Source organism: Pongo pygmaeus, chromosome 7, assembly GCF_028885625.2.
Source record: "Pongo pygmaeus isolate AG05252 chromosome 7, NHGRI_mPonPyg2-v2.0_pri, whole genome shotgun sequence".
NCBI classification, from domain to species: domain Eukaryota; kingdom Metazoa; phylum Chordata; class Mammalia; order Primates; family Hominidae; genus Pongo; species Pongo pygmaeus.
The window spans coordinates 130,725,384-130,747,539 of record NC_072380.2 but is presented as its reverse complement, the minus strand read 5'-3'; the positions used below and the strand labels follow the sequence as shown (position 1 = coordinate 130,747,539).

Genomic DNA, 22,156 nt, shown 5'->3' with positions numbered 1-22,156 from the left:
TATAGTTTTTCTTGGCTGAGTAGATCTCTTTCCTAGGAAATAATTCTGTCCCATTCCCTGCAGGTATCAAGTTTGGATTTTGGTGAATAAAGTGTCTCTTCGTTTTAAAAATAGGGCACTGAATCGCCAAGGCAGTGGCATACAGGGTGGAACTTCGGGGCCATGGCCCACGTGGACTGTAATGGCTTCAGGCATTTGGTTTTGCTTCACACTTCAAAGAACTGAAAAGTAAAGGGGATTTATTTATTCATGAAAACATGCCCCACACAACTGCTCCGTGTGCCTGGAATTCTTGTTGTGGGTGGGCAGGCTGATCTGGTGAGAACAGTAGTGGAAAGAGGAGAGGAACGTTTCCTCCCTAGGATGGAAGTCCCATAGAGCACGTATTTGAGACTGCTGAGTTCATTGCCATATGCTAGCACATTAAACAGAGTGCGCCATAGAGTTGGGGCTCAAAAGTTTCTGAATAAGGGAGTGAGATAATAATTGAGCTATGCCTTCTGCTCTTAATTTGGTGTTAGGCATACAAGCAGGGTAATCTAATGACAGAATGAACATAAAACAAGTGAGACTCATTCAACAGATGAGGCTGTGTTGAAAGTATAGGTGGGCAGAGGTGAGAAGGAGCAACTGTCCATCTTGGAGTTCAGGAAGGTTTTGGACATGGTATTGTATGAACTTGGTCTTTAAGTATGAATGGAGACATAAGTTGAATGGAAATATACCAGGTATTTCAGGACAAAAAGAACAGAGGAGAACATGCCTAATAATAGGAATGGCAGGGCAAAGGCGTACTGGAATTAAAAAACAAGGTGGGGGCCAGGCGCCCCCAGAGGCTCATGCCTGTAATCCCAGCACTTTGGGAGGCTGAGGTGGGTGGATCACTTGAGGTCAGGAGTTCAAGACCAGCCTGGCCAACATGGTGAAACTCCATCTCTACTAAAAATACAAAAACTAGCCAGGTGTGGTAGCGTGTGCCTGTAATCGCAGCTACTCAGGAGGCAGAGGCAGGAAAAATCACTTGAAATCAGGAGGCGGAGGTTACAGTGAGCTGAGATGGCACCACTGCACTCCAGCCTGGGCAACAGGGCAAGACTCCATCAAAACAAAACAAAACAAAACAAAAAACAAAACTAAACCAAGGTGGGTTTGGGAAAGACTTATAAGCCCTGTGATTGAGCTCCTCTGTTGTTGACTTCTTGATCCTCTTTAATTCAGGAATCACAGTTAGATTTCTTAGAATCCTTCTTTGTGCTCCAAGTATCAAAGACCTTATGGGGCTCCCCAACCAAAATGGAGAAAGTAATTTCTTTAACAGGGCAGACACCAGAGCAAGAGCAGAGATGGGGGTACGAGGGGGTCCTCATTTATGCAGCTGGCCAGAGCTCCTCATCCAGCCCTGGGCTTAGTGAGGTGACAGATGTGATGTTAGCCAATGTAGTCTTCCTTTTCTCTCTTTTTGTTTTTTCTGAGGCAGAGTCTCGCTCTGTCACCCAGGCTGGAATGCAGTGGCGTGATCTCAGCTCACTGCAACCTCTCTCTCCTGGGTTCAAGCGATTCCCCAGCCTCAGCCTCCCAAGTAGCTGGGATTACAGGCACGTGCCACCACGCCCAGCTAAATTTTGTAGTTTTTGGTATAGACGGGGTTTCGCCATGTTGGCCAGGCTGGTCTCAAACTCCTGACCTCCCTTTTCTTTTTTTTTCCTTCCTTCCTTCCTTCCTTCCTTCCTTCCTTCCTTCCTTCCTTCCTTCCTTCCTTCCTTCCTTCCTTCCTTCCTTCCTTCCTTCCTTCATCCCTTCCTCCCTTCCTCCCTTCCTTCCTCCCTTCTTTCCTTCCTTCTTTCTCTCTTTCTTTCTTTCTTTTTCTTGTTTAAAAATACATCTATATTTCCTCTAGCTTGTATATAAACTGACCTCTGCTTTAAGTATTAGCTATTTATTGAGGAACACGATGCATGGGCCAGACACTGTGCTAAGGGCTTCACCTGTAATACTCAGTATGGACTTCTTATAATATCCTATGGGTAAGATACTATTATTATCCCTACTCCTATTGTTTTGGGGCAGGCACCTTATCCATTTGTTTGCTGCTGTATTCCCCATGCCTCAAAAGGTGCCTGGCACTTACTAGGTGCTGGATTTTAAATGGATTAATCACATGCAGAGTAATTTGACCAAGTCATACTGGTTGTATATGGGAGTTGGAGATCAAGACTGTAGGGTTTCCAAGTCTGGACTCGTTACCCTGCACCATCTCTGCTTTCTGATGCTTAGTTAGAGAAAGAACTTCCTATCTGTTTTAGACTTGAGGACTTCTTTTTAATGACTTTTTCAGACTTGAGGACTCCTTTTTAAAGTTGTGGACTGTTCCAACTAGATCCTTTTGGTCATTCTCTACTTTGTTGTGGATAAAAATTTTATAATAAATTAGGTAGTGTTTAAAAGTGGCTTTGTATTTTGTACATTTGCAACAATGTGTGTATTAATTTCTCCTAATTCCATCTACTGGCAATGCTTGATTTGATGAGAATTGAGTCCCCTGCAGTAATGTGACTCTGAAGCTGACGGATTAGAGAGCTTGTGGTTCAGGCATGAACCTTGTCTCTTGAGTTGGACCTGAGTCTAGACTGACCCTAGAGTTGGAAATTTAGTAGCTTAACTGACAGAACTGACATGAACAATTGCTGCTTTTTATTAAACAAGGGTAGTTCATCTAATTCACAAAAATTTTCTAAGGCCTTGTGCACCAAATGGTGAGAAATAAGAAAGTTCCCTGCCCAGGGAACTTATTGCCTGCTGGAGGAGACAAAACTTTTGGAAATGGGGTAGAATGTGGTAAGTGCTTTAATAGAAGCTGCAGGAGCTTAGCTGAGGGAGGAGATGACCTTTGGATGCTGTCCCACAGACATATCAGTGGTCTTTGAATCTGGAAGGACCCCACTGTTCTTTGCCTTGTTGCAATTGTAGCATGGGTGTTCTTGAAGGAAGCACAAAGGAAATGTCCACTGATAGAGTTGAACATGACACTGGCCCAGTAGGTTTGCTATCCAACTTATGGAAGCAAGGCAAAAACATAGACCAAGCACAGGAGATAATGAAGGTGTGAAACACGTTCAAAATTATCAAGAACCCAAACAAATACCTCAAATTTCTTCCCACCCCATCTCCCAGGTAACCAAAATAGCTACCTGGTTTTTTTTACAACCTTTTATCACTTTAAATACACTTGGGATTCCCATTTCTGAGAAACAAAGACAGAGGAAGAGAGAATTGCAAAAGGAGTTAGTATGAATCTGTGGTTTGCGGACTGGTAATTAGGCCAGCAGGCTTTTTTGAACTACAGAGCAGTTTGTTAAAAATAATGTTAAAAAAAAAAAAATACACCAAAATCAGGTTTCTCACCATAATGAGAAGGAAAGTTCCAGAGGTCAAACACTGGGTCTTTCTGCTCCTCATTTGAGATTTTTATGAGCCAGAAAGCTTCTTCATTAAACAGCAATTTCAACATTGCAGGACTGTATGTTTTTTGGGTTGTTACGCTTTCACAGAATTGTTGAATTGTAGCCACACTTCAGAATGAAAATTCAAAGTCAAAATGCTTACATGGACTTAGGAGAAGTGCTGTTCTCTGCCTTTCTACTGTGGTGGTTTTGTTTTGTTTATGTGCTTGTTTATTTATTTATTTTTGGAAGAAATCATCAGGCCTGCTCAGTCAGTAGTTCATCCCACCAGTTCAACTGGAAGGGATTTTTAAACCCTTTCACCTTCACTCGTAATTCATGTCTCATGAATGATGAATTCATGAATTATTGGTGCCTGCTTGGATGATCATTAAAAATAATTCACCAGCATTTTCTTCAAAAATTTTCACTCTTCTGGCATGTTGATAGTACCAGTCGGTGGTCTTTTCATTGTACCTTCTGGATCTTATTTTTTTTTTTTTTTGAGACGGAGTCTCACTCTTGTCCAGGCTGGAGTGAAGTGGCGCCATCTCGGCTCACGGCAACCTCCGCCTCCCGGGTTCCAGCGATTCTTCTGAGTCAGCCTCCCAAGTAACTGGGATTACAGGCGCGTGCCCTTAGGCCCAGCCAATTTTTGTATTTTTAGTAGAGATGGGGTTTCACCATGTTGGCCAGGCTGGTCTCGAACTCCCAACCTCAGGTGATCTGCCCGCCTTGGCCTCCCAAAGTGCTGGGATTACAGGCGTGAGCCACCGCGCCTGGCATTAATGTTGAAACAGAATAGAGGTTTAACCTTGGAATAAAAGAAAGAATCAGCAAATACATTATCTGAGCCTACATACATTTTGTAAAAAGTATACTTCCACTGCTCAGAATTAGATGATGGCACAAAATCTGTTGAGGTCTTCATTCATCCTTACAAATGTTTATTATGCTGAGTGTCCCAGGTGATGGGATACAGTGGAATGAATTAGAAATTTGAAATTATGGCCCTGAAGGGGCCTACATTCTTCTTGTTGGAGTACATCTGTGTGGGATAAGGTAGACAAATAATTTAGGAAATTAAAAAAATTGTTTCAGACCATAGTGAGCTCTATGTCAGAAACGAATAGTCCATATGATAAGAGGAACAGACATTGTGAAATGTTGGATCCATAGGAAAAGAGGAACAGACGTCATGTTCAGGCCATGGTGCATGTACAAAAGACCTTTTTCTGAAATCAGTGCGGGCAGTGAGTGGCCAGGTGTATTAGGATCTTTTAGATGTAGTTTAATGAAGAGTTTATGGCTTAAAGTGAGACAGTATTACTTCAAATCCCAGCTTCTCGCCTTGGATTTTCTCTCTGCAAATGGGAGAAGTAATGTCTGCCCTTCGGAGTTGTTACAAGGAGACAAGATAAACACCGGGTCCAAGTGCTTGGTAAATGGTAAGTGCTGTTATTAGAGTCAGGTGTTCTAGTCACAGGTCCTCAACAGGTACAACTTTGGAAGTAGGAGATGCAGCTGACCTGAGCTGTTTTTAAATTAAAATTAAAGCCACCTAGGTTTCATTAGTCAGCTAGCAGAGAGGAGGTCTGGGGGACCATGCTGAACCAGAGTCAGACGCTTGGAGGTCATTGGACTCTGCAGGGATTCTGCACAGTCGCTGGGAAAGAAGAAGTGCTCCACAAATATGCAGATATCCTTTGACTTCACTTGAATTTATATTTTATCCATTAAGGGAGCCAATATGCCTCCAGTGTTAGTTGTTATTTTAGTCATTTGCCCACTATTCAACAATTTTGCCTTTTCATATATTTTGTGTTTTAAATGCCATTAGGGTATCTACCCCCTCTCCCACTTTAAAACAAAATACTTTTGGAACTCAGAACTCAAATCCTTAATTTTGAACTTATTTTCACTTTTTAAAAAATCTTGGCCAGGTGCGTTGGCTCACGCCTATAATCCCAGCACTTTGGGAAGCCGAGGCGGGTGGATCACCTGAGGTCAGGAGTTCAAGACTACCCTGGCCAAATGGTAATAATACAAAAAAATTAGCTGGGTGTGGTGGCGCATGCCTGTAATCTCAGCTACTTGGGAGGCTGAGGCAGGATAGTCACTTGAACTTGGGAGGCAGAGGTTGCAGTGAGCCAAGATCATGCCATCGCACTCCAGTCTGGATGACAAGAGTGAAACTCTGTCTCAAAAAAAAAAAAAAAAAAAAAAAAAAAAAAAAAACCTCTTCTTTATACAAAGAAAGATCTAGAATTGCTTTATAGGAGGAAACTGGAAAGGCTGAAAACTAACTCACCCAAAATATTTAGCAAGTTAATCATAAATAAGATAATAGATTTTGAGTCTTTCGGTTTTAAATGGAGAACTTTATATTTGATTTTGCCTAATGTGTGAAACTGTATAAAGCATACTCTATAATATATGTTCCTGCTGCCTGGAAGCAGTCACATCATCAAAGTGTGTGTGTGTGCAAGAGAAAACACATTAATTTCTCTTTCTCAGTTTGTCATAAGAGGGGAGTGCTATAAAGAATCTTCTGGCTGGGTGTGGGTGGCTCAAGCCTGTAATCCCAGAACTTTGGGAGACCAAGGCTGCCGTGAGCTGTGATTGCACCACTGCAGTCCAGCCTAAATGACAGAGCAGGACCGTGTCTCAAAAAAAAAAAAAAAAAAAAAAAAAAGGAATCTTTTTACCTGCAAATTGTAAGGTACTTGGAGGCAGACATTGGCATCTTCAGATACATGTGACCCTGTGTGTTTGTGTGAATTTCTGTGCACACTTACATCCCCCTCCCACGCCTTGACATAATGCATACAGATAAATGTTGAGGTTCAGTGGCAGCTGTTTTGTTTCACACAGACATTTTACTTAGATTATTCTGGAAAACATTCTGAAGAGAATCACAAGCATTGATCATAAAGTTAGAAGATGTGATGTTTAAAACAACATGGACGTAGGAATTGAAATTTTCTTTCCCATTGTCTCTCAAGTGTTTTTGAGGCCAGTGTTTCTTACTCTTGCTTGAATATACCTGGAGAACAAAATCCAGTTTCTAAGATTTCTGCCCTAGAGATTCTGATCGATTTGGTCTGCTCTATGCCCCTGGACCCTGGAGATTCTTAGGACAAAGCAAATTTGGGACACTGGGGAAGATAAGAAAAAGAGAATAAGATAAAGTTCACCTGAAAGGGTATTCCAAGAATGGGGAGCAGAGTTTGCAAGGTCATAGAGGCTCAAAAGAACAATGGAGAAAGGGCAGTAGACGGTTCGGGTAGGAAGAACAAAGCTTGGAAGGTGGTTAAGAGACACACAATGAAGGGCCTTCTGTTCAAGGCTAAAGGTTTCGACTCTATCATGGACCCAGTGCTGTGACCTTACTAAATGTGTACATTTTTTGTCTTTATTGATGATCACACAAGTAACATTTTCTATTAAAAATGGAAACATACTAGAATAAGTGACCCCCAAAGGGAAATTCTCCCATAATTCTACTCTGCTCAACTCAATTGAAATTACTATCCTCAGGGGTTTGTGACTCAACTGAAATTACTATTGTAAAGCAGTGGATAAGATGGAATGAGAAGCTCAGTCCTATAGGTAAGTTATCATGCAATTTACTATCCCAGGCAAGAGATCAATGGGGCTTTTTGAATAAGGCCTAGGAGGAGACCGAAAAGGGGCGGCCACTGAGAGATATGGAGCCTGTAGAATAGATCAGGGTGTGGTAGAGGGAAAGAGATAGGGGGATTCTAAGGGCCTCTGAGGTTTCTGGAATGGCTAACAGCCTAAATACTGGTGTCATTAAGCATGTAGGAATATGGTGGGAAGATCGTATGGTTAAGGACATGTCAACTTTGAAGTACCCAGGGGGATATCTTTGTGAAGATGTCTGTAAGGCTGCTGGAAATTTCAAAGTGGAATCTAGGAGTGAGTTGGAATTTAGGAATATAGATTTGGAAACCACAGATACACGAAAAAAAAAAAGACTGAGATACAGAGAAAGGGAGGCAAGAAACCCAATAGTAAAATGGGTCATTACTGCCTAAGTGTTTTTGTTTGTGAAGCTTAATAAGATAAGGGCTCACTCTTAGGTTACAGTAGTGGAAGAGAGATGAGTAAATTATCTCTTCTGGTCAAAGAGGTTATAGAATCTGTTCTCATATGAATTAATCAAATTTAACTTCTCATATTGAAAAGTAGACAACTCATAAAGGAGCTATCATGTAAACCTTTTTTTTTTTTTTTTTAACTTGGAAGAAGTCCAAATACAGAATACTTACAGATTGAAGAAAAATGTTCAGTTTAGATTTCAAGTGTGGTCATTTCCATAGCTATGTGGTGAAAGAAACTGTGTTTCCGAAAATCGTGTTTCCGAAGAGGCTATGTTTTTAAAGGTGCCACTGGGAAACTATGACTATTATGAGTTTTGCAGTTTTGACATTGGATGGTGGTGTGTGTGTGTGTGTGTGTGTGTGTGTGTGTGTTTGAATTGAGTTATAGAACTTACATGTAAAATTATTCATCTGACTTCCGGGGAAAAGTCTGTTTTTTTTGAAATACCTTTTTTTTTCTATTTATTCCTTTAATTATTATACGTTAGAAAGAAATATGACAAGGATTGCATCCTAGTTTTAAAATGCTGAACTTTTAAAAAGGCAGTTTTATTTTTAAGACTTTAAATAACTCTTATTAGTAATTGGATTTGTGGCAGATTCCAAGGGGGTGGTTTTGGAAAGCACAGTGGCTTCCGGTGGCTTCAGACCTTGGTTTGGAATTCCAGGCCTACCACACACCGACTCTGGAGAGTGACTTGGAGCCTCCAAATTCCAAGCTTCCTGTGCGCGAGTGAGGCTAGCAAACCACACTGAGCAGGACAGCCTGAGGGTTAAGTTACACCGTGGATGAAAAGCTGAAGCATGGTTCTAACCTGCCCGGGCTTGGTATTCAAAAAATGTTCATTCCTTTTCCATTTTCTCTCTTTTCCAAAAAGCCTAGTGCTCTGTTTCTGTTAAGACCCTTTTGCAACACTCTTTTTTAACATGGTGCTTAATATATTGTCAGAAACCACATTTTCCAGTGCATATGGTGCAGTTTTTAATTTCTAATTTAGCTTTTTAATTAAAAACTCACCTTTTGCTCCTAATACCTATAGGGGTTGGTTTCCAATTCTGCTTTTCTGGTGGTAACTGAATCTCTGTTCTCCCAGTGATGAGTGTAACCCTCTGTGTACAAGTAGGAACATCATGACTGCCATGCTTGGGCCATTGGTATAATTATTTCTGCTCCCTCTGAAGACTGTGGTGAGGGTAGAATCAGAGTGGTCCCTAGCCATCGTCCCCCTTTTGAATTGGTAGTCATCTTGAATGTCACAGCAGCCTAGACTTGTAGACCATATCAGGAAAGTAGAAGCAAGAATTCTGTTGTGTGCTACTCCACTCCGAGATGCTGTAGGTCATCAGAAGCTCTGTGACTTCAGATGTGCAAGTGAGGCCAAGGCACTGTCACATTAATATCTGGGTGATCTCTGTGGCATTGCGCTTTTCCATCATTGTCAGGGCTGCTGGGCGCTCTGTGCCTAAAAGCTGCTTCAAACAAGCAGCTCACATTCCAGAGCTCTGAGAGATGTTATCAACCTTTAACAGTTTTCTCTTCGAGAAGACATTAGATTCTGTACAGGTTGCAGAAATGTTGTTTTAAGGTGGCTGGAAGGAAGTGTTTGAAATAACACATGTGCTTGTGATTTTGGTAACCAAGGAAACATGTCCCTGATACAAAGCTTCCTTTGAAAAATGATGGTACCCTTCTGGGATTGCCTCAGAATCACCCACAGCAAGATTCCAAAGGGATTTAAAATTAAAGTGGGTCACTTCCAGCAACTGTATCAAGAGTTAACAGAGAATCACCTCTTTAAAAATGAAGAATCACCTCTTTAAAAATGTACTGTTTAGAAGAGGAACCCAATACATTGTGGATACAATATGCAACCATCTGAATAATCTGAGTCTTGCTTATAATGGATGTTTAATAAGTCTTACCTGGATTAAATTTTCCTCTGCTCCTGCTTTATTATTTGTATTATTTTTATTCTTAGTTTGCCTCCTATTCCAAATGAATCCTTAGCTTCTTGCCATCTCTTTTCTAACAGTTTGTTATTAAAATTATATAGTGATGGTTAATGCAGCCACTACCTGTACTTTGCAAACAGATTTTGCTAATACATCCATCATATGTAGAATGATAGAAACTGGAGTTGACTTAGAAGATAATCATATCCAAACTTTTCATTCAATAAATGAGAAACTGTTGCTGGGTGTGATGGCTCACACCTGTAATCCCAGCACTTTCAGAGGCTGAAGCAGAAGGATTGCTTGAGCCCAGGAGTTGGAGACCAATCAGGGCAACACAGTGAGACCCACCCCCCTCCACCTATACAAAAACCAAAAAATTAGCCAGGTGTGGTGGTGCACACCTGTAGTTCCAGCTAATTGAGAGGCTGGGTTGGGTAGATTGCTTGAGCCCAGGAGGTCAAGGCTACAGTGAGCTATGATCATGCCACTGCATTCCAGCTTGGGCAACAGAGTAAGACCCTGTCTCGAATGAATGCATGAATAAATAAGAAACTGAATCTTTAGGAATAGTTACTTAGAGTCAGAGAAGTCTGACTTAAGTCTGACTTAAATCTTAAGTAAGTTAGAGTCTGGCTTAAATCTGAACACAGTATATACATTTTAGTAATGTTCTGGACACAGAGACCTGAGCCTTGGTACAGATTGTGTGGTATTATTACCAACACCGTTTTAACATTTATGTTACAAAAGACTTCTGCATGTTGGACAACAGGAAAGAAAGACAGTACTTAACTCACAAACAACAAAAGGATTAGGACAGTCCTTCTGAAAGCAGGGGTCTCAACATCAAATGTGACAACGGCCATATAGGCTTTGCAAATATGTAGACTGGCCTAGTATAAGAGAAAAGGGAGTGGGCACATATTTGGCACATTGCAATGGGCATAAATACCTGAAGTTACTTGACCTGTGGAAGAGCCCTTGACAGCCAGATAGGCAGCAACCCCTTTCCTAGTCTTTATTGTCATACACTGTAAACTGAAATTGTGCTGCATTTTTTAAAGTGGTACATTTCATAAGAGGTTGAAGTGAAAAGAATGTACCTAGAATTTTCACCTGGGAGAAAATTTTATTCCTGATTCTTGGTTATCTATAAAATTATATACCTGGGGATAAAAATTTCAGTTTAGCTTAAAAGTTAAATTGTTGGCCAGGCGCAGTGGCTCACGTCTGTAATCCCAGCATTTTGGGAGGCTGAGGCGGGCAGATCACCTGAGGCTGGGAGTTCAAGACCAGCCTGACCACTGTGGAGAAAGCCCATCTCTACTAAAAATACAAAATTAGCTGGGCATGGTGGCACAAGCCTGTAATCCCAGCTACTCAGGAGGCTGAGGCAGGAGAATCGCTTGAACCTGGGAGGTGGAGGTTGCAGTCAGCCGAGATTGTGCCATTGCACTCCAGCCTGGGCAACAAGAGCGAAAACTCCGTCTCAAAAAAAAAAAAAAAAAGTTGTTACCCTTTGTGAAAGACACTGTGAAGCTTTGATGGGATTTTAAAGACACTAGATTATATTAGAGAGTCATGAATAATAGCACAGACCCTGAAAAAAATCTTTATTGTTCTAAAACAGTGGTTCTCAAATGCCTCGGAATCCCCTGGGGGACTCTGTGGAGCACAGATTGCTGGACCTCACTCTGAAATTTCTGATTCACCACGTCTAGGAGGGGACCTGATAATTTGCATTTCTAACAAGTTCCCAGGAGTTGCTGCTGCTGTTTCTGCTCCGGGGACTACAGATTGAGGGTCACTGCATTAAAAGAAACCCAACTTAATTTAATACAAGTATTGCATTTATTAGGTCGGTGCAAAAGTCATCGCGGTTTTGGCCATTGAAAGTAATGGCCAAAATCACGATGACTTTTGCACCAACCTTAACGACTTGGCATTTTAATTTTATTCTCAACCCAATTGCTCAGCCAGTCACTGCAAGGGTGTGGCACTTCAGAGAGCACATTATATAATCAGCAGTTTGCTGGTAAATGCTTGACAATTGGCTTTGGGGTTGAGGAGCAGCCTTGATTTGCAGTGTTGCTAGTTTCTGTGATATAAACACTCTCATCATAGCCAATTAAAAGCTGTCAATCTGACATTGGCTTGTAAAATTCCTGAAAATTTAACAGTTATCTTCAGTACACCACTGAGTCATAAGCAGGCGTTAAAGGTCAGGTTGAAATTTAATCTCAGGTTGAATGGACCCTTACTATCTCTTTAAGGGGCAGGTATGGAGGGAGATGAAAAAGAAGCCCTTGTTTACTCCTCCGGCATAGGATAGAGATGTGTGTCTTCAAGGGGAAGGAGACACTATAGTTCAAAAGTCAAAGCCTGGCTGCTCACAGAGGGTTTTATTGGCTCAAAAGCCTTTTAACTTTAAATTAATCACTGACTTTAAGTGAGATTTTTCCCTTGAAAAAAATATTTGAATTTTTTTTTTTTTTTGAGATGGAACCTCACTCTGTCACCCCAGCTAGAGTACAATGACTCGATCTCAGCTCACTGCAACCTCCGTCTTGCAGGTTCAAGCGATTCTCCTGCTTCAGCCTCCCTCGTGGCTGGGATTACAGGTGCGGGCCACCACGCCTGGCTAATTTTTGTAGTTGTAGTAGAGACGGGGTTTCGCTGTGTTGGCCAGGCTGGTCTCAAACAAACTCCTGACCTCTGGTGATCCGCCCACCTCGGCCTCCTAAAGTGCTGAGATTAGAGGTGTGAGTCACTTCGCCGGCCAAAATATTAGGATTTGTATATTTTATTGAATGGAAAATCAGAAATTGCAGCAACCTCGGCCCAGATTCTTACTCAACGGCACTTAGCTGGAGCCGAGGAGCAGCTGTTCCCCCCACACCCCATCTGTACTTTGTTTAGACTGGACAGGCCGTTTCTAGCCCATCCACTCCCAGGCTCTCAACTAGGGTACACATGGGACCTGCTTCATCATGGATACTCATGCCTTCGAGAATTTGTATGCTCCTTCTTAGATGCATGTTTCAGAAGGGGGAAGGGAAGGATTTGATCACCTTAAAAGGACCTTTAGAAACGTAAGCGTGAAAGTGAACCAAGTATCCCTTTTTGTTTCTTCTTCAGTGTTTTCATTCCTCCTCCTCCTCTTTCCTTTGGAAGGGGAAGAGCAGGAAAGAGGAATTACGTTTTCTAGAAACAGAAGCCAAGACCTCAAGAAGCCTCTAACTGGCCAGGTGCGGTGGTTCATGCCTGTAATCCCAGCACTTTGGGAGGCTGAGGCGGGTGGATCATTTGAGGTCAGTAGTTCGAGACCAGCCTGACCAACATGGTGAAACCCCATCTCTACTAAGTACAAAAAAATTAGCTGGGCATGATGGCGCATCCCTGTAATCCCAGCTATTCGGGAGGCTGAGGCAGGAGAATCACTTGAACCCAGGAGGTGGTGGTTGCAGTGAACCGAGATTGTGCCACTGCACTCCAGCCTGGGCAACAGAGTGAAACTCTATCTCAAAAAAAAAAAAAAAAAAAAAAAAACCTCTAATTTCTCTTTCTAAACTGTAGACCTGGTATCTAGATGCGGATATTCCTGATAAAAGCATACATGCTCCTAGGAGGTTTAATTACTATTTATATGATGTACACAATTTTCTTTTCAGAATACTGTTATTTATTTGTCACTTCAGTGTTTCTTTTCCCATTGCTCTTCTCTCAGCCTCTTGTGTCAGCCCTGCCCAGGTTGGCTTTTATATCCTTAGCCTTTTTTTTTTTTTTTCTAAGTATGAGAAAACATAGTTGAGAAGAAATCCCTTCTCACAAAATCACCTCTCTCCACCACTCTGTGGTTATTTTATTTGAGGGTAGTGGAAGGAGGGAGATGTTTGTAGAGCCTCAGAGAGAAAAGCACGGTTTTAAATCTAATCATTATCAGATTGAGAGCTAAATACTTTTGCAACTTTCATGAGGAGATATCCCTGGGAATTTTCTGGATAAATATCATTCTCAAGTTTTGGCAGTGTGCAGAATTTAGGCCACCCACATTGTGTGGGGCATAAAACTGTTTAGTGAAGTTCAAATAATGTGTTGCAAGAGTTTGGTTGAACTTGTAATTTAACCTTGAGGAAAGCAAATACTTGTGGGAAAATATTTGTGCTCAAAATCAATAAGGAATGTGCAAGTAGGATGCCTTCACTCTGAGAGCTGTAGTTCGCAGCTGAAGCTAGTACAAAGTGGCATTTGTCAGTAGGAAGTGAAAAGAGCAAAGTGGATGGGTGGCAAGACTTTGACACTATTGGTTGGGTACACTGACTTGCTTAAGGAATGCCACTACTGGCTGCTTGGCCTATCACATTCAGATCAAGTTCATCTGCGGATGAATAATCACTAAGATTTGTTAAGCGTTTACTTTGTGCCACATAGTACAGCACAGAAGTTTAGCATTATAACACCCTGACCTGTGAGATGGGGAAATTGACTCTTGGAGAAGTTAGTTACTTTGTGGTGGTCTCACAGCTCAGAGGGGGCTATAATTTAGTTTCAGATCTACCTCACCCCACATTTTGGATAACTTATTATCTGTGTATGCCATGGCCCTTAAAAGAGGATTACTTGTAACTTTTTATTTATTAATTAATTTATTAAAGAGATGAGGTCTCACTGTCACCTAGGCTGGAGTACAGTAGCATGATGCCTTATTGTAGCCTTGAACTCCTGGGCTCAAGTGATTCTCCCACCTCAGCCTCCCAATTAGCTAGGACTACAGGTGCGCACCGCCATGTCTGGCTATTTTTATTTTTTGTAGAGACTGGGTCTTGCTATGTTGCACATGCTGGTCTTGAACTCCTGGCTTCAAGCGATCCTCCCGCCATGGCCTCCCAAAGTGCTGGGACTACAAGCATGAGCCTGGCACATTATTTTTTATATTCATCAATGTTGAATCTACAAATGTATCTCTGTAAAACTGTCTTATTTTAAACTCCTAATCTGAGTACATGTAGTCCTTTGTATATTGCCTAGAACATACTGCCTAACTAGACAATCATATATTTTGATTTTAATGTATATTGATATATATTTATGGTGAATATATCTTACAGTATTACACATTGCTTTATGGCTTATTTATTTATTTTTTTTCTTTGAGATGGAGTTTCGCTCTTGTTGCCCAGGCTGGAGTGCAATGGCGCGATCTCGGCTCAGTGCAACTTCTGCCTCCCGGGTTCAAGCGATTCTCCTACCTCAGCCTTCTGAGTAGCTGGGATTATAGGCATGCACCACCATACCCGGCTAATTTTGTATTTTTAGTAGAGACGGGGTTGTTGATCAGGCTGGTCTGGAACTCCTGACATCAGGTGCTCCTTCCACCTCAGCCTCCCAAAGCGCTGGGATTACAGGCGTGAGCCACCATGCCCGGCTGGCTTACTTTTTATTTTATTTTATTTTTTCCTTTTTATAGTTGACTCATTTGGCAACTAGCCATATATAAATATATATGTTAGTCATATGTATATAATTTATATATACTAGTGTCATATATATATCTATATATGTATATCTTATTTGGAAAAATTAGAAAATACCAGGCTATCAGACACCCACCTAAATAAAACAGGAAGATTCTTATATTCTATAAAAAACACAGCATCTGGTGAATGGAACATGTTGGAATTTCTATCAAGAATTCTTTTATGCATCAATTTTCTAGAGGTATCTGGTGTTTTCCCAATTAACCTGGAAATATGTTTTGGAAAGAATTTATTTTTCCTAGAGGCCAGATGTGTCCTTGCCCTTTCCCCAACATGGCCCTCGGCCACCAGTGGAGTGTTGGGAGCTCTGGGAAGAGAGCGGCTGTTGCAGACGTCCAGGCATGGGCACTTTCGCCATCTGTCCCCTGTTGTAGGTTTTCATTGCTTTAGTTGTTATCCTCAACACAAGAGCCTTTAGGGGCTGGGACCACAACTCTGCCTCCTATTCTCCCATTACAGCTGCGTAATTAGTTTTAAAACTTTTACTTGTAGGTGAAAACTCGTTTTGGCAACCATTAATTCCCACTGTAATTCATTTAATAACCGCAGTGCTTCTATTAATGGGAAAGTAAGCTCAAGCATCAAGCAGCATGACTAATATGGGTTGATAATTGCATATTGTTGATAACTGTAAACTCTGAGATTGCACTAATAAAAGGTAATAATTCCCAAGACAATCAGGAAGGGAACTGGGGAGCGGCTGCAAATTTAGCCTTTGCCATTTTGCCAGTTGTTTAGCGTCATTTACATTGGTGGGAATTCTAGTGCTCATAATGCACTGGAAGATTTTTTTCTGGACTACGTAAGAGTAATTGGAGATTGATAATGTGTCGATATGGGGGCATGGGAAGTGACTGATGCTGGGGCAGATGGTTTCTCTAGACAATTGCTAAGAAGGCGTGCAAGAAAGTTGCAGCTTAGCACAAGCTTGTGTGGTCAAAAAGCAATCTGCTTGCTTTTTGGACCCACATTTTATGTAAGCAGATACTGAGAGCAAGCACTTGTAGAGAGAGGGAGGGGTGAAGATAGCCCAAAGACTTGAGCTTGAGTCTGGCTCTGCCATTTAGGGGAATGCCCTTGAGCCAGATCTGTTAAATTCATTGAGCCTCAGTTTCTTCCACCCTTGTAGAATGTAGTTATTCCTATAAAGCTGTTGATAGCATTAAATGCGATTGTGTGTGTATGTGTGTATGTGTGTGTGTATGAAAGAAACTGATTTGGAAACTCGAAAACCCCTCTAAACAGGAACCTGGAAGCCTGTTTGCCCTTTCTTAATTTTCTGATGATACAAATAGATATATCATTGTAAAACTATTCTGTGTACTTGAGTTTCTTTCAAAACACCAACCCTGAGTAGGGCTTGCAATTTCTCTAAAAAGGAAATTATCACAGAAAGTCAGTTTATGACCCATTTTCTGGGGCTAGAACTACCTTTCTTTTTGGGGATGGGGTCTCACTCTGTTGCCCAGGCTGGGCTCAACCTCCTAGGCTCAGGCAATCCTCCCGCCTCAGGCTCCAAAGCAACTGAGACTACAGGCACACGTCACTGAGCCCAACTGGAAGTACCATTTTTGGTAACCCAGATTCCTATAGCTGTGCATTGGGTCATTACTTTGGACAATCTGATGCCTGAGAAGACTCTGTTTTGTGTTTCCAAATGGACCATCTTTGCTTGGAAAAGGCACTGTCCAGAATGTGTGGCTAATGGATTGTTGAAAGAGCTGGATGTGGCCCAGTCAGTCCAGTGAATCAGTGACTGATGGTTGTTTGTAGTAGCTAATGCTGTTTTTTCTCCCCCAAAGATAAAAGAACCAAAAAACCATCAAGTGGCTTGATTTGACTATAGCAGCATTTGTGACAGAACTGGGAACCAAATGAAAATCAACTTAGTACTACTCTTCAAGAGATTTTTTTTTCTCCAGAGGCTTAGCGTAGGTCATACCCCAGATGGTGATGATGAATCTATTGATCGCTATCTCAGGGTGAAATCTAAAAAGTTTGTGTTGCCCTTTTGGAAATTTCACAGTTTATATTAACCTGTAACCAAGAGGCAGGTTCATTATGTTTAATTGCATTAAAAGATAAAAGAAGTAGAGAAATTGAAAGGAAAAAGAGCCCAGAGATTGTTACCTTTTTATCAAGCAACAGCATGCCACAAACTTTGCATAAATAAAAAATAACCTGAGCCTTTCATCTTGGGAATCTAATGAAATAAATGTGGTGGCTTTGCTGTTTTCCCCCCTAGCCCTCACCTTAGCCAGCCCTTACGTTGTGGACAGAGGAGTGATGTCATTATTTGTGAGCTAGATGACTGACTCAGTAGGTCCCATGTGGTTCCTAAGAAGATTGTAGGTCTTGCCATTGCGTCTTGTGTCTCTTGCTGTACAGGTGGAAACATCTGTGTGTTTTCATTATGGTGACCGCTGGGTAACTGGTCGCCAACCTCTGTAACTCAAGAAACAGCCCTCACAGTAGAGTACACTCTTTTCCCATCCAGAGTGTGGCAGTCCTTTTTTGCATGAGCCTTTGTCTGCATTTTTACCTCTTGCAAACCCTCCTCCAGCCAGAGATTGATGTGCCTGGATGATTTATGGCAGTGATTGTCAGAAACTTTTGAAGCCCATCCAATTTCAGGATTCGGGTTCTCATTTCTTGTCATTTATGGCACATTTGATGAATTCTCACTATCAGCTGACATGTTTCATAATTGTCAAAACTTTGATTGAAGTGGTATTTCTGAAAAAAAAAATTACGAACGAGAAAAAAAGGAAACAAGACTCCTTCATCACATTTTTTTCTCCTATGCCTGAAACTGCTTTGCCAGAGGTTCACAGCCCCATCATTTAGCCTCTCAGCTACTTGCTGGCCTGGCAAGTCAGTCTCCTCACTCTCCTTTTACAGTCTTGTGCCTACATTTACTGGGGCTTTTCTTTTGCTTGTTTGGGCCTTTTTTAGTCCAGATGATAAAAGCTTTCGAAAGTAGCCCTTTGGAGAAAGTTTCTAAGCTTTCCCTTCAGCTGTCTTTCAAGGTATATCCGGTGGGGCATGAATAGATAATAGCAAGCTCTTCGCTCATTTTGTTATCTTAGACCTAGTGCGGTTTGTTTTGTAATTGTTTTTATTCCATGAGCCAACATTCTTTGGCTGGAATGTTGGCTCTCCAGGTCTTTGGCTGAGGTCAAAACTTAGAAGTCTGCTCCTATACTTTGGAGTTCTCCTCATGGTGAAGCTCACAGCGGTGAGCCAGGAATGGATCTGGTTCCTTCATCTGTAGAGTTTTGTTTTTGTTTCTTTACCTACCTTAGTCCTGTGTCTCTTTCTAGGTCAGAGAAAACTTCTTATAGCAAATGACTCCTGTCCCTTCCCACTCTGACCCCCAGTACGGTGACAGGGAATTCCTTCTTCTCCTAGCTTGTGCTTTCTCAGTTTCTTTCCTCAGAAGCAACCACTATCTGCAGTGCCTTTTGTATCTTTCTAGATATACTTCATGCATAGATAAGGATTCATACATACACATACATAGAAACACACATATAAACACAGACATGCGAATATCAAGATATAGTTTGAACTCATAATTTTGAACTTTCACTCTAGTGTTTAAAACACATCAATATTTAATATCTCACTGCTGCTAGTTGAATGAAAGATGACCATCTTATCATGCCCTACAAGGATCATGCCTCCTGTGATCTGATTTCCCTCCAACTCGCCAGCCTCATCCAGCACTTTTTTCCTCTTTCTCAGACCTCCAGGCCCACTTCCTGTTCTTCTGTTAATTCCTCAAACAAGCCTTCCCTTGTTTCTTATATTAGCTGTCATTCTGCTACATTCTGTAGTTTCTCTACTGTTCATTTAGGGCATTTAGCACAGTTTGTAAGTTCCATATTTGAGTGATTATTTAAATAGCATCTTTCTGCCTCTACTGAACTGCAAGTTCCAGGAAGACAGAAATGTAACTGCTTTTCTTTTTTTTTTTTAAGCTGTTTTATCCCTAGAGTCTGTCATTACCTGGAATATAATAGGATCTCCGTAGATCGTAGTTGAATGCATGAAAAACAAAAGATTGGCTGGCTGGATGAATGAATGCATGATGTAGAAACTTCCTTTGGGTAGGGAGGAAATGCTACCTTTTGGAAAACAGTTGTGTTTTAGTATCCAAAATATTTTTTCTCTGTAGACCTTAGGTATTTTATTTTTGTTGTTTCCAACCATTTTCTAAGAAGTCAGTTATTTTAGAAAGGCTGATCATAGGCACCGTCAAGGAAAATCTTGGCAGTTATTAAAGGTATTAGCTTACAGGGTTTACATTTTCACACCTTTCTTGATCTCTTTTGTTTCTACTGTGGTTTATTTTTTGAAACATAAGTAGTCCCTGTTTTTCTTCTAAGATTTCTCCCACATTTTCATCGCTTAATGGGGCATCCAGGAGATTATAAGGGGTGGATGGGAGATAGGGGGAAGGAGAAAGTGAGCAGTGTCCACTCTAGACTTACAGTCCTCTGAAGGCAAGATTAGGGTCCCACATCTTTGTATTCCCAGCATGTGGCACAAGGTAGGAACTTCACATGCAGTGTGGAGCCACAATGTGAGGGTGCACAAATATGCAGGAAGAAAGGAAGAAATGGCACTGCTAATTCTGGAACTGGCATTATCGTTAATGAGCGGCTCTGTATCTGTGCTCAAGTCTTGCTTGTAATAAGCTGCTGGAGATATGTACTACCTGCTGTTGCAGCTGCTATTTCTTTCAAATTTACTACTGCTTTTTCCCTTTTTAGTTTCTTCATCTACCTCTTTAGTGTTAATCTTTGTGTCCAAAAAAAGAAAGAAAACATAGAGTTTGGAGCAAGGACAGAAAGATTAATTTCTAGGTACAACTCTGCATCTGGACGTGGTCCTCATTTATTTTTGAAGGCTGAGGGTTTAGTTTATGATGACTACATTTTCCTAATAGCCTGAGAGCCTGGTAGGAAGGCTGTCAGTTTATATTTCTATTGGTCCACTTCTTGCACTTAAAATGGCTCAGAGAGTGAAGCCATTCCTATTTTAAAGCTCCCCTTCTGCTGACAGCTTTTCTTCTTAGCCAAAGCCAGGAAGAAGTATTTGCTATTACCCTTTGTTTTAAATGTGCTAACACCATGCTAATTGCCAATGGTGAGGAATGGTCTTTCTTAACAAGAATTCCTGAGTTATTTATAATTAGCCCATTGTTTATATCCTAGTAATGTTATTGTATTTGAAGTGATTGAAAATAGCTTAATCTCAAGTGAATAATTTCTCCTTGTTTACCTTATTCCCAGCAAACTTCCTTTTTCCTGATAATACAAAAGTAAACTTTATTCTATTTCATCCTAAGTGATGAAACTATTTTGCCCATTTATGAAACATTTTGAATACTTACAATTGGTTATTTTCCAGGAAATACTGGGACCTTGCCTTGAAATTTAGTATGGTTTATGACTTGGTTTATGACACCAGACAGAAGCTACAGATATGAATCCTCTAACCACCTGTTCCTATTTTCCTACACTTCATTAATTTGACTTTTGACTTTTGATAAAGTTATCACATGTTAAAATATACCTGGGTGCTAAGCCTTATACTGTGACTGTTCCAGGGTTCAAATATTTTATTTTCACTGCCTTCCCCAGGTGTTACCTCCATAAATGATAGAACATACTTTCTTTTTGTCATGAGAAGTAATTGGTTGTTTCTTTTAACCTGTCTAGTTGCATTCCAGAAAAATAATAAATCTTTAAAATTATTAAAATAATGAGCAACAGTTATAGACATTGTTGGGTTAACCTTGGGAGTCCAAAGCTCATCCTAAGAGGAATTAAGAATATATCTCTTTTTTGGGGCCAGGTGTGGTGGCTCATGCCTGTTATCCCAGCACTTTGGGAGGCCGAGGCAGGTGGATCACCTGAGGTCAGGAGTTTGAGACCAGCCTGACCAACATGGTGAAACCCCGTCTCTACTAAAAATACAAAAATTAGCCGGGCGTGGTGGCAGACGCCTATAATCCCAGCTACTCAGGGGGCTGAGGCAGGAAAATCGCTTGAACCTGGGTGGTGGAGGTTGCAGTGAGCCGAGATCGTGCCACTGCACTCCAGCCTGGGTGACAGAGCAAGACTCCATCTCAAAAAAAAAAAAAAAAAAAAAGAAGAATATATATGCGCCCGGCCAAGTATATCTTTTTAAATATATTGCCTCCCCCTGCATTATTTTTTCTTCTTGCTTTCCCAGTTATATATACATATATATAAACTTCGCAGACACCAAATAGGTTATTGCTCATAGGTAATATAATTTGTACCTGATGTAAAGGCTGCAACTGAGGTTTCACTGATGGTTGGTTTACCTGGAATTTTGTGAGTTGGAAGGCCTACTGAAATGAAGGAAAATGCTTATGTATGACCCGGCTCTCTCTCTACGCATTGACCAAAATAGGTTGATCAGGGCAACAGAAATGATTAATGAGATAGTGCAGATTTGGATAAAGAGCAAAAAGATTAGGATTTGAAAGTTGGAGGATGAAGGGAGTCATGTAGGATATAGTCAGGTGGAATTCGGACTTGCTCACAAAATCCCAGAATACTGTAACAAAAGGGCACTTCTTTATGCTAGAAGGAGATAGTTTCACTTTAAATAACGGGCAATGGAATGTCTTTGCCCAGAGGATAACAAGCAAATAGAACTCATTTTCCCAAGCACCTGTGTAGTCTGGGGTGTCAGGGATGTGTGTTCAAGAAAAATTTAGGCAAAACCCAATGATAGCTTCTCAAAGGTAAGTTTGAAACATTCAGAGAATATCCCTAACCCTTGAGTGAACCATCACACAGGGAAACGATTCTGTTGTACAGAATATGTTTTGATGCCACTGTCAGACATAAAGTCTGGTGGGAACTGGACTTCTACTCTGACCCAGGGTGACAATTTTTAGGTTTTTAAAATTGGCTGTCTTCCAGAAGTGTTCATTTTACAGTGCTTATATCTCAGTACCTGAACTTCTGCAGAAAAATTTTATTTGAGTCATACATTTCTAATGTCAAAACCTCCCTGACAATTATTAGCTAAATGTTTAGCCCAAAAGAGA

The 22,156-nt window shown here is 41.0% G+C and overlaps 1 protein-coding gene and 1 long non-coding RNA gene across 2 annotated transcripts in view; both read left to right on the top strand.

Moving 5' to 3' along the window:
* EXT1 (exostosin glycosyltransferase 1) overlaps positions 1–22,156 on the top strand; it is a 315,513-nt gene that overhangs the window by 69,619 nt on the left and 223,738 nt on the right. The window lies entirely within an intron of this gene.
* Positions 1–22,156, top strand: part of LOC134740036 (uncharacterized) — a 104,306-nt gene that overhangs the window by 67,856 nt on the left and 14,294 nt on the right. Inside the window, exon 2 of the long non-coding RNA XR_010127275.1 lies at positions 1–22,156. This exon is cut by the window's left edge and continues 51,413 nt beyond it; it is cut by the window's right edge and continues 14,294 nt beyond it. This is a non-coding gene — a long non-coding RNA (uncharacterized LOC134740036).